Consider the following 11,967-nt stretch of genomic DNA (forward strand, 5'->3'; position numbering starts at 1 on the left):
ACAATTATTATTTGTCAATTACAAGATAACATTTTTAAAGAGTTGTTTTTCACAATTGTCTATCACAATTGTTTAGTTTTTTACGACTCTATGGTTAATTTAATCTGAACCCTCTGACAGTTGTTTAAATCTTCTCTCAGGATGTTCAAACACATCACATATTCCATCAATCTTCACCTTCCCAGAGGACTTGCCTGGGCCCTTCTAATCAGCCTTCCCCTGGATTCTCCCTTCATCCTTATACTGGGAACGCCTCTCCTTGTCTCGAGTTGAATCCTTCATCGTCTTTTCTCTTCATTTATGCCCTTGTTTTGGTGGATCCTATCCTCCAGTTGCTTCACTTTTAAGTTTATTTTTTTAACTGACAAGTAAAATTTGTATACATTTATGCTGTACAACATGATGTTTTGATGTCACGTGTCACATCAAAACATCATGTACACCATAAATGTATGCAAATGTTCCAAATGTTCCATGTTGTATACAAATGTTCTGTGTTGTACACCATAAATGTATACAAATGTTCCACATATGTATACATTGTAGAATGGCTAAGTCAAGCTATGTAACATATGCATTACCTCACATGCTTTTTCTTTGTGGTGAGAACACTTAAAATCTACTCTTTTAGCAATTTTTAAATATACAATACTTTGTTATTAACTGTAGTCACCATGATGTCCGCAGTTTTTTGAGAAAGAGTTCTTAGAAGAAAAATTTTTGAGACCATGTATGTATAAAAACATCTTTATTTTACCTTCACACTTGATTGATAATTTTGCTGGGAGGAGAATACAAAGTTGGGTATGTTAATTCTGTTCCACAGTTATGGAGGCATTGTTCCACTGTCTATAGCTGAACAGATTCTAATTTCTTATCCTTCATATGTGATTTTTTTCCTCTCTCCCTGGAAACTTGTTAGACCTTTGTGTCTCCATTCACTGAGTCTAGTTTCATCTCTTCCTGGGCACTCAGTGGGCCTTTCAGTCTGTTAACTCATGTCTTTCAGTTTAGAGGAATAATTTTACATGATTTCTTTGACTATTTAGTCCTCATCCTATTTCTCTCTTCTATCTTTCTGGAACTCTCTTTTTCTTTTTCTTTCTCAGATTTAGGATTTCCTGGACTGGTCTTCTAAATTTTTTATTTTTCTCTCTTCCCTTTTTAAACTCTTTGTCTTCTTATTCTACTCTTTGGAAACTTTCATCAACTTTATCTTCTAGCCCCTCTACTGAGTTTTTTATTTCTGCTGCTGCACCTTAAATTTTTAAGAGCTTCTATTTGTTGTCTGAATGTTCCCTTTGTATAGCCTCCTTCAGGCTGGTCAGTTTCTTGATTCTCAGCCTTGGCTGCACATCAGAACCAGCTGGGGAGCCTAAAAAATTACTGATGAGTCTTGTTCCACCAGATTAATTGATCTGGAATTCAACTTTGGCATTGGGGTTTTTGTTTTTAAAGTTCTCCAGATGATTCTAAACTTCGGAGAGCTATTGATCTAGGTTACTATGGAAACAACCTTCCAATAATCGTAATTTCCAACAGCAAAGGTATGCTTCTTACACATCATTATTTCATCATTAATTGGTTGATGGCTCAGTTCTGTGTCTTTTCACTCAGGGATGGAGGCTGACAGAGCAAGTCTCCAGTGTCTGGAACATCATCACTTGCTGTACCATTGGGTGGGTATAGAATTTTGTCCCATTGTCAGTCAATAAAAGAGGAGAGTTGAGTGGCAGCAACTGTTTAGAAAGTATCAAGCTTCCATTCACATGTTACTGGTGAAAGCAAGTCACATGTCTAATCAGTGAAGTGCAATCCTACCATGTGAGCAGAGAAAGGAGAACTGGAGTATCTGTCAATGGCCTTAATGACTCCAGTGCTAATGCTCTCTGTATGTGCTTATTAGCCATTTTTGTTTCCTCCTATTAAATTACATTCATAACTTGTTGCCCTTCTTTCTACTGTGTTGTCTTTTTCATGTTAATTCAGAGAGATTCTTTATATATTTGAAATACTAATCCTTGGTTTTATGTTTATTTCAAATATCTTCTCTGAGTTTATATTTTACTCTCCTAATTACATGTTATAATGAACAAAAGTTTAAAATTTCATGTATTCAAATGTATGAATATTTTATACTGTTTTTTGAGCATTTTGTTACTTATGGTAATTTTTCTTGAGTCATACAAATGGTCTATATTTTTAATAACATTTCAAAGTTTTGTCATTTTTAAACTTTCATTTAATCTATGTAGAACTGATTTGTGTATGTAGCATGGGATAGAAATCCAATTTTTCTTTCCTTTTTTTGGGCAGGGTGGGGGGTGATTATTGTCCCAGCTCCATTTTTGAGCACTCCATTCCTTTCCTTACTGTTCTATAATGGCTGCTCTGTTACGAATCAATTTTTTCCCATATGGTGAGTTTATGTCTAAGCTTTTTTCCATTGCATTGGTCTCTCTGTTTATTTCTCATACATCCTCCCCTCCCCTGTGGCTTAACTGCTGGGGCTTTATAGTAAGTTCTTGATATCTGCGAGCAAGTACCTTCCCTCCTCCTTCTTCAAGATTCTCTTTCCTCTTTCTGGTTCTTTGCCCTTCCATATACACTTTATAAGCAGCTAGGATTTGTCTGCATAAAATCCATAAAATATTTCTATTGAGATTCTGATTGAAATGATAGGTAAACTTGGGACAAATTGATCTTCATGATATTGGGTCTTTTTATCCTTGAACATGACCTTTTTTCACTTGGGGTCTTTTTTACCTATCTTTTAGTAAACTTATATAATTTCTTTTTACATCAAGATTGAGATAAATTTTTAACATTACTATCACAACTTGGATGTCCACATTCTATAGACAATGTGAATTTAGATCTTACCATATGCACAGTACAATTCTTATTCACCTCTGACTTTGAAAGTTATCTTTTTGCTTTTGGAACTGGCAATTTCCTTTACTTGACTTCATGCTTAGTTATATATTTAAAACATTTTGATTATATTTTAGCCAGAAGTTCTTAAATATTTGGAGTGAAGAGCTTCCACTCACGTGTCTCTTATCTTTAACCAAAGACCTTCCTAACTTTCTGCAGAACAGCTAATCCAGTTTCACAGATTAACCAGAGCTTCAGAAAGTTTGTGATAGAAAAGATGGTATGACTTTCTTCCCTATAGATGGCCATATCTGCCTAGGTAACTTCCACCCTTCTCCTCTTTTTGGGCTTGCTTACATATTTACATTGTTAATATGGGATACAGCTACCTCTTGAATGTATTAACACTCTAATGACTTTCAAGAGACATTTAAAAAAGCAGAAATAAACCTATTAATGGCTGACTGCTAAGTTTGCATAAATTTTATCAGTTATTTTCTTTATGGATGGAAAAATTAAGAAACATCTATGACGTTAGCCAATAGCCAAAATATTTCAAGTTACATTATAGATCACAGATCTTTAGCCCCTCGTCTCTTTTTCCTCCTTAAAGGAAACAAAAATGCCCATTAACGCCTAAGGCTATCAGACAAATGCCCATCATACTGACCTTGATTGACCCTTTTTTACAACAACTGCATACCTGCTAGAAATAATTTGTTGAGCTGCGATCCCAGTCAGCAACTACAATGTCAGTTTTCAGCAAGCTCTTGCTGAGTAAGAAATCAGAAGATTTAACCACATTGGTGAGAAAGTCAGATGATTTACATATAGGCCACAGGGTTGTGTTGCTGCCTGCCTTCTTTAGAGAAACTCCAGGCAAACATATATCCTTTCTTGAGAGAATCAAACTCCTACAGATCCACACTCTCTCCCCAGTTCACAGTGCAGTCAGGTGAAATAGCCCACGGATGAGTTAGGAAAATTCTTTAACAGAGAAGGGTAAGCAGAGGCTATTTCACAGAGAATAACAGTGAAGTCAAGCACTGTGATGTCTTAAAGGGAGCAGTACACCAATAAGTTAAACGAAATAATTAGAAGATTAAACTCTGTTTCTCAATGGACCTGAGCTCTTCTGCTCTATGAGTTTAGATCTTCATTTGGTGTCAGAATTGGATGGGACTCCAAGGCCATTCATGACTCTCAAAATAAAAACATAACAAAGGGGGTCCCAAATTCCTGTGATCAGACGACATATACTGTTCAATAATAATAAAGTAAGTGAGTAAAAGGGTGAATTAATAAGGGAAATGACCCAGTTGAGGAGAGATTACTCGGTGTTTGGAGGAGTACAGGCTGATGCTGTCTTCTCCTCCTCCCTGTCTCTTCCCAGGAAAAGGAAACAGTCCTTGAGCCCAAGAAGAAAATGGTAGTGGTTTAGGCTCCAGGAGACTCATAGGCTCTCAAGTAGTAGGGTAGCTGTTTCTTTGCAGATGTCTCAGTCTCAGAGGTGAATAGTTAGGTGATAAGCCAGAGGGCTTGGGGCCAGGAGAGATGTGGGAGCTCGATGCCAGGACCTGGGGCTATCAACCACTGCAAACACTGAACCTAAGCAAGGAATAGAAGCATCAGAGCAGTTTCTCTCTGAGTACTGGGACAATGAGCACATCACTGGGTAACCAGTGTGGAATGAAGACAAGGGAGCCTTGTCCGGAAAGTTTTGTTCTGTATAAAATCCCTAAGACCTTCTCATAACTTGAAGGGAATATTCCTGCCCCAATAACTAACAATATGTAGAAAGTAGAGGCTTAGGGTGAGATGTAAGTTGATTTAGAAAGTAATTTTGAGCAACTTTTGTGTCCAAATTTGGTATCTGCAAACACACACCTGCCACAATAGCCACTTTTTGTCTTAGCATTTACATGCCAGGCATGGAGCTGAAGTATTTATATGCTTAATTCTTACAAAAACCATTGAAGTATGTATTACTATTGCTTTAGACTTAGATTTGCGGGGGAGCAGTGTCTGACACCCCACATCCTACAAGGCAAAAATGTTTTAAACCGTTGGAAATAAGGCAATGTGCAGATTTTGTTATGTAAGTAATGTAACATAAGTCACGTTGCTACTTATTCTTCGAGTGTGTAAAAACTGCAAGCTTTCCATTAAGATAAAATATAAAAACAAAGAAAAACAACAAATATTCTCATAGGAGAGGTTGAACAAGAATCAGCAGTATCCTGGGTTTTGAAATGACTGACCAGCTCAAAAGAAGTGAGCATTCAGAACCATGGACAGAGGCATGACCATGCAGGGGCAACCGCCCACCCCCCAGAATAAAAATGCATTTCAGTCATGCTACCCCTAGGATTATCTCCACTTTACAAATGAAGAAAATAGGCCCAGAGAGATTAAGCAGCCGCCCAAGGTCACATTGCTGATAATGAAAGAGGTAGGAATAGAACTCAAATTCATCTGATCTCAAAGCCTATAAAATTTTACTGTTGAAGCCAATGTTTCCCCTCCCCCTCCTCCCTATGATGTTTTCATGGGTTTCGTTACAATTTGACCACTCCTTAAGATTATTCATTCTGTTAAGTCACATTCTCAATTAAAAAAAAAAAAAAAAAAAAAAAAAGAACTGCATCTGCATCTGGGCTGCTGAAATGGCATTCCAGATTTGAAGCAAGAGAAGCAAGTGCAGGAGCTGCACTGATATCCTTAAGATGTTCCCTTTTTCTTTCTTTGTTCCCCTTTAAGCCTAGAGCTGTGGAAGAAAGGTGGTGTTGCAGACACACAGAGCCACACTATCTTCAGCTTACTACTTCCAAAATGCTGTTTCAGAGCTGTTCCATCCCCCGCGCCTCCCCCTGAACCAGCCAGACGTCCTCCCGCCCACCTGCCATGTGCTGGCCATGTGCAGTAAGCTGCCTGTCCCTAGCACCTCTGTGGGGTGGCAACAGCTCTGTCCTATCAGCGATCAGCTGCAGAAACCCCACTGCTCATCAGCACCCCTGCATCTTGAGCTAGAAATAGCCCTGGAGTCTCCATTACCATGAAGAGCAGAATAAGGGAGGATGTGGATGATTTTTTTTTTTTTAAAGCTATCTGGTACTAAATTGTTTTTCCGTTAGGCTTTGTGCATGAGTTCTCTCCAGCATCAATAGAGGCTATCCACATTTGGGCAAAGGAAGCTATACGCTGCCAGCCTGTACAAAGAGCTGGGCAGGCAGGCTAACAGCCCGGTTACCTGCTGCTTCAACCTCCATCTTCAGGGCAGCAGAGTGGCTCTTTGCCTCTTGCTGACAGCTTTGATCTTAGAAGACCTCTTACAAATCTTTCCTGCTTTTGCTAGGAGTCACCCTTTGTCACTCTGAGAACTGCATGTATGGGAGCAGGGCTTAGAGGTGTGGGGGTGTGAAGGGGCAATCACGGTTCACAGAGTGAGGCCATCACACTGGGCAAAACCCCAACCCACAGCTTTCTGATTGAATGCAAAGTGCAGGTGCTCTCCACACCCTCCCTCATTACTTTGTCAGTCTTAAGAACCTGGGGACTTCTCACTGGGCCACCTCTGGTCCTTAGGCCACCTTTGACACAACCTCTTGCCAGGGTTCATGGCTTGGAAGCAGAGCCTGGCTAGATTTCAGCCCCTACTTGCCCCCATGGCTGGGTGCCCTTGTGCAAGGCAATCCCACACAGCTGTGCATGCAGCCCCTTGTCCCCTTGTCCTCTTTGTCTACCTCCTCCTGCTGGTGTCAAGATGGTCATTTCTCACATCCACATCTGCTTTCTACACTCTGTTTCCTCGAGGTCAATGAATCAGCTGCATTTTCTGTACTCTCTCTCCTGAGCAGCTTTATTCTGAGAGCTACCAGGAAGGGAAGGTCCCTAGAAATGGAGGATCTACATCACAGGGAGGATTCTTGGTTACCGAGTTCTAGTAGCTCAGGCATCTGTCACAGAGCCTGCAGTTGCCATATACTGTGGACCATTCTGAAGGACATAAGCCGCCTACGGTCCAAATTATTGCCTGGTGGTCCTACGAAGACATCTTTTTCGGGGCTAGACTGTAACATAAGTAAAAACAGAAAGAAAACAAGAAAAACAAAAACGCCTTGAATAGACTAAAAGTCCTTCATTAATAATTTGTTCACCAAATATGTATGAAGTGCCTATTGTGTGCCAGGAACCCTAGCAGTTTCTAGGATACAAGAATGAACAGCAGCAGCAGCAACAACAACAACAACAACAAAACCCATGAATCCTGTCCTTATAAAATTGATATAATGGGAAAGAGAGATTAAACAAAAACAAATCCCACAAATGCATACAATTACAAGCCGTAAACGTTCTGTGAATGAGAAGCGCTCACTGCCCTTTGAGGACAGGGAGTGTCTCATCTGTCTTGGCCTCTCTAATGCCTGTTGCTCAGTAGGTACTAAATAAATTTTTGTAGAATCAGTGGGTAGATGGGTGGCTACATGAAATGAAGAATGATTGCACAGCATAAGAATCATCTAAAGGCACATCATTTACAAGAGGTTGTGAGGACTGAGAGCCTTTAGTCCTGAGTAACTTTCTCACCATGGTCATTAATTTTACTTGTAACCTCAGACTATCAAAGCTCTCTGCAGGTCAGCTGTAACTGAGAGTGCTATACAGAGGCCCAGGCATGCAGCATCTCCTCACCAGAACTTGTTTGCTTCTCTCTGAAATTCTTGAACTGGAAGTATCTTCCTGAAAATCAAGTAGTTTTCTTATTTTTTATTTTTTTAGAGACAGGGTCTCGCTCTATTGCTCAGGCTAGAGTGCAGTGGGGCAATCGTGGCTCACTGCAGCCTCTAACTTCTGGGTTCAAGCCATCCTCCTGCCTCAGCCTCCCAGGTAGCTGGGACTACAGAGACCTGCCACCATGCCCAGCTAAAATTAAGTAATTTAAATAGTCCATCAATGAGGTGGAGTAAAACCTGCTGCAGGTGCTGTGGGATTTTTTCCACACTTAGTTTTCATAGCATTCTTTGGGGTTTTCCTCTGGGCTTTACAGCATTGTGGTCATCTCTGAAGCTTTGACCTCCTACTTGTCTTGGTTGAGGACATGCACTAAAAAGAACTCAAATAAAAGTGGGAATTACAAGGAAAGAGGCGGGAATCTCATAGGAACCAGTTTAAAAGTAGAGGTATTATGTACCCTGAAAATATATACATCTATTACATACTGATAAAACATAAGTAAATAGGCCGGGCAAGGTGGCTTATGCCTGTAATCCCTGTACTTTGGGAGGCCAAGGTGGGCGGATTACTTGAGGTCAGGATTTTGACACCAGCCTGGCCAACATGGCAAAACCCCATCTCTACTAAAAATACAAAAATTAGCCAGGCATGGTGGCCCACACCTGTACTCCTGGCTACTCAGGAGGCTGACGCAGGAGAATCACTTGAACTTGGGAGGCAGAGGTTGTAATGAGCCGAGATCATGCCAGCCTAGGCAACAGAGCAGGATTCCATCAAAAAAAAAAAAAAAAAAAAGAAAGAAAAGAAAAAGAGAAAAACAAAGTAAATAAACAGCAACAACAAAAACAACAACAAAAAAGGAAGAACATTGTTTCTCCCTCTTTCTCTCTCTCTGTCTTACCCACACTCTGAAACCATGACATTTCTTGTCTTTTATTTACTCCGCTTTTCTTCCCCATCTTCTCTTCAGCTGACTTTCTCTGCAAGACTCTTGCTTTGGCTCTCCCAAAACTTGGGCTTGCACAAGGCTCTGGCTTGCCATGGGCCCAACTCTAGCTTCAATTCCTCATGACTGGATTAGTCAAGACTCCCTGGGATATAGAGTCAAGACTCTCTGGGTTGATACACACTCAAACCAAACTAGCATCACCAAAGATAAAATAATTCAGGTTGGGCGCGGTGGCTTATGCCTGTAATCCTAGAACTTTGGGAAGCTGAGGCGGGTGGATCATTTGAGGTCAGGAGTTCAAGACCAGCCTGGCCAACATGGTGAAACCCCGTCTCTACTAAAAATACAAAAATTAGTCAGGCGTGGTGGTGCATGCCTGTAATGCCAGCTACTTGGGAGGCTGAGGCAGGAGAATAGCTTGAGCCTGGGAGGCAGAGGTTGCAGTGAGCCGAGATCACACCACTGCACTCCAGTCTGGGCTACAGACTGAGACCCTGTCTCAAAAAAATAAAATAAAAATAATAAAATAATTCAATCACATAATTGAAAAATTCAAAGATATATAGCTGTAGCCACAACTGAATATTTCATCATTAAATAATATGAGCCATCTCTCTGTGCATGTGTGTGTCTCTCTATCATTCTCACCCTGCTTTTATCAATATTGCCTGATGGCAACAAGGCAACCAGCAGCTATAGACTTACATTGCTCCTCCTCTCGATTTATAATCCCAGAGGAAGAGAAACTATTTTCCCCAGTAGTCCTGGCTACAATCTAGGGGACTCTGGTTGGCCCAGTTTTGGTCATGAGACTACAGTTGAACCAATCACTGAAACCAGAAAAGTGGAGTTCATTAATTGACCAGGACTGTGTCACATGTCTACCTCTGAAATTATTCTAGGGTCAGCTCCTCTAGAATCACAAGGCTAAGTGCTTTGTAGTTCAAATTTTCAAGAGATTCTGATTGGCCCAGTTTTGGTCAGATGTCTACCCTCAGTTCAATCAACTGTGGCCAGGAAAGCAAGGTTATCTAGTACAAATATGGTTATCTAGACCCACTTCTTTATGATGGACTGTGAATGGGGTACAGATTCTCTTAGGGGGTTATGGGTGGTGGGGTAATATCAACTGAAAAAAGTTAAATGTACCTTCCTCAGGCTGATACCTTTATTTTAGTTCTTTTTTTTTTTTTGAGACAGGGTCTCGTTCTGTCTCCCAGGCTGGAGTGCAGTGGCATGAACATGGCTCATTGCAGCCTCAACCTCCTGGATTCAAGCAATCCTCCCACCTCAACCTCCCCAGAAGCTGAGACTATAGGCATACATCACCATGCCTGGCCAGACACCTTCGTTTGAAAGAGACATATTAAAATTTTTAAGACATAAAAAATTATTGGGCAGTTCAGACTTTATAGGCCCATGCAATTTTTGGGACAGAAAAAGGCTGTCGAGATTATCTAGTAAGAACCTCCTCTTTTGACAAATGAGGAAACTGAGGCTCTGGAGGATTTGAGTGGCTTGTCCAAGTTTTATACCTCTTTTGTTGTAAAGCCTGACACAAACCTTAAATCTTGATTCCCACACCAAGATTTGCCTAACACATCAGGATGCTTAGGCAAAGGCTTTTGACATCAGCTCAGCTTCTCCATGGCAGGACTACTTCAAGCTTCCTTGTTTTCCTCCATGGGGACCACTAGACCCATTCATTGCAAATAGTTGCTTGCTAGAGGGAATTCAGTTTAATGCAAGTAATTACTGGGGATTACCTCCATATCTGGCAATGGGTTGTGTGCCGATGGTACACCAACAAAGAGTATTTAGTATGCTTTGGTTGAATGGAGGTTAGAAAACCATGGTCCCTGCCTTCAAAGAGCTTATAATCAGTTTGGGAAGAAAAGACTTTGAGACTTGTAGTGAATATAAATAATAGAAGACAATATTTAATTAAGTACTAAGTTGAATATTAAACACTATTTGTACATTTTTTTGACTCATTTTTCTACCTTTAATTACAGTCATTTCTTTTAGAATCTTCCCTCCCTTGGCTTAGGCTGTTCTCACAGGGCCAAGTGCAGAGGCCAGTTCCCATTGATTCTTGGCACTTGAAGACACACCTATGTCCCTTGGGAGCACACCCCCATGAGTTGGAAGCTCTGGAGGTCCCTGCTGAATCAGAGTCCTGTGGGACACTCCTTTCTCCATCACTGCAGTCAGCTGGTCAGCTAGCTCCTCCCAGAACACTGCATTGTGAATGAGGCCTCAAAGGTAGGGTTTGCTGTTGCTGTCATTGCTGGACAAAATGAGACTGGCCTCTGAAAGCTAAAATGGCAAGAAACACTTCTACTGCTGAGGATGTGGGGGACGACTGAATGAAATAAAAGAGGGAGTCCTCCAGACCTCCAACCCCTGTGAACAGTGTATGGATTAGAAGACTCATGACTCAAATCCCAAATAAAGGATGTTTTGAACATTCTTCCAGGTGATCCTGCCCAGCTAAAATAAACAATGGTACCCATATCTTCCTCTAATTGCCATTAGATTTGCCTGATTCCCCAGGCAAGGGTGAGAGAAAACCCCAGGAAAAGGGGTAAGAAAAGGGAAGACAAAATTCCTATTTTGTTGCACACATAACCAGGGCATACCACTTCTTCCAATGTGCAAAGTGTGGACTACCAGAACTGGTTTCTCAGTGACTACCTTGCCAAGGTGGATGGCTGCTGCCTGCAGAACCTTGGCAAAGGAGTGGGTGCATAAACGTTTTGTTTGTTTGTTTGAGACAGAGTCTCACTCTGTCACCCAGGCTGGAGTGCAGTGGCATGATCTTGGCTCACTGCAACCTCCGCCTCCTGGGTTCAAGCAATTCTTGCCCTCAGCATCCTGAGTAGCTGGGATTACAGGCACCCACCACCATGCCTGGCTAATTTTTGTATTTTTAGCAGAGACAGGGTTTCACCATGTTGGCCAGGCTGGTCTTGAACTCCTGACCTCGTAAACCACCTGCCTCGGCCTCCCAAAGTGCTGGGATTATAGGCGTGAGCCACCACGCCTGGCCCATATATGTTACAGAATGTCTACCACCATCTCACACAACCTGCATTACAGCCACCCAGGCTTTCAGTCTTCCGATATGCCATGTCCCTCCCACATGTCATCTTTGCATATGCCACCTCTTCCTCCCCACTTTCTACCCTCTTCACCTAGGAACTTCTACTGCTCTCTTACATCTTAGTTTACATATCACTCCTCAGGCAAGGTTTCTGTCTGATAGACACCATGGCACCCTCTCCTTCTCAGCACCTCACACCATCGCAGTTTTCCATTTGTTTGATCATTGTCTGTCCCCCACACTAGAATGTAAAGTTCCACAAGGGCAGTACCAATATCAGTTTTCTCTCTCATGGCATTCC

Source organism: Macaca thibetana, chromosome 13 (genome assembly GCF_024542745.1).
Source record: "Macaca thibetana thibetana isolate TM-01 chromosome 13, ASM2454274v1, whole genome shotgun sequence".
Taxonomy (NCBI): Eukaryota; Metazoa; Chordata; class Mammalia; order Primates; family Cercopithecidae; genus Macaca; species Macaca thibetana.